At 34.7% G+C, this 1,436-nt stretch overlaps 1 non-coding gene across 1 annotated transcript; it reads right to left on the bottom strand.

Annotated features, from left to right (window-relative positions):
- Positions 1 to 1,329: 1,329 nt before the first annotated feature.
- LOC131232035 (small nucleolar RNA R71) lies at positions 1,330 to 1,436 on the bottom strand. The gene has a single exon (XR_009164641.1). It is a non-coding gene; the product is annotated as a small nucleolar RNA R71 (small nucleolar RNA).

Raw genomic sequence — 1,436 nt, 5'->3', positions numbered from 1 at the left:
AACAAGTTTTTGGCGCCGTTGCTGGGGATTGAAGGTTACGTTTTCTGAAATTAATTAGTTTTAGAATTAGGTTAGGATTAGGATTTTACTAACTTTAGGTTAAAGGTTTTTATTTTATTTTGTTTTTAGAAACTAACCTGTTTTCCTGATTTTGTAGGACCCTGAAATGAGTTTCTAAATTGGTAATTCCTTCCTAATTTCTCTACTTTTTCTACTCTTAAAATTAGGGTTTAAATTTTAGAAATTTTCTAATTCTAGTATCCTCCTATCTATAGGAAATAGTTTATTTTTAGAAACTTTCCTTTTTTGTTTTTAGAAACTAGGTTAGTTATTTTCCTTTTTAGAAATTAACTTTCTATTTTATTTTTAGTAACTTTCTAATTTTAACTCTTTTAGAATCTAATTTTGTTTCCTAATTTTCTACTTATAGAATTTTTGTTTAGAAACTAACTTTCCTATTCTGTAGGCCTTTAAGATAGAAATTTCTAATTCGGTGAGTTCCTTCTCTCTACGTTCTATTTTTCAATTCTCTTTTAGTAATTTACTTTCTAGTTTAGGACTTTCTTCTTTTTGAAATCAGTTTACTGCTATCTCTGTTTTAAGGATTTTTCTTCTCTTTTTTAGAATCTAACTTATTTTATCTTGTTTTGCAGGTTTTTAACTTAGGGACTCCAAGTTGGTAACTTCTTTCCAAACCCCTCTTTCTTTTGTAGATTTTATTTTCCTTTCTTAGGGTTAGGTTTTAAATTTGATTGAGGGCTACGAGTGTTTCATACCCAAGTGGGCCCGTGACAACACTCGACGTCTCTTGACTGAAGGAGGATTGGTTGAGGGGTTGACTATCCAACGCAGGACTAGACACCACTCGAAATCCCCTAAGTTAATTGAAGTTATGGCTGAAGACCAACCTCCTCTACTTCAACCTAGGGTGGAGGATACCCAAGATGAGAATGAGGTGCATCAGGCACCCCTGCCTCGTACTTTACGAGATTATCTACAACCAGCGGGAGTAAGTACGCCCTCATGCATGATTTTCCTTGAAAACACAGGACAAATGGACATCAAGCCAGGAGTTATCCAACTCCTTCCCAAATTCCATGGACTTGAATCAGAAAGTCCATATTTACATTTGAAAGAGTTCGATGAGATTATAGCTACATTATATTTTCCTAATGTATCTGAGGATACAATTAGGCTGAAACTCTTTCCTTTTTCCTTAAAAGAGAAGGCTAAGGCGTGGTTACATTCACTGCGTCCTAGATCCATTGGCACATGGAACGACATGCAGAGGGAATTCATAAAAAAATTCTTCCCACATCTAAAACGATTACCCTTAGAAAAGCAATCATGAACTTTGCCCAAAAGGAAGATGAAACATTCTTCCAATGTTGGGAAAGGTTCAAAGATTTAGTCAGTTCATGCCCACAACACGGATT

Source organism: Magnolia sinica, chromosome 17 (genome assembly GCF_029962835.1).
Source record: "Magnolia sinica isolate HGM2019 chromosome 17, MsV1, whole genome shotgun sequence".
Classification (NCBI taxonomy): domain Eukaryota; kingdom Viridiplantae; phylum Streptophyta; class Magnoliopsida; order Magnoliales; family Magnoliaceae; genus Magnolia; species Magnolia sinica.
The sequence above is the reverse complement of the archived record's forward strand: the minus strand, read 5'-3'. Positions and strand labels throughout refer to the sequence as shown.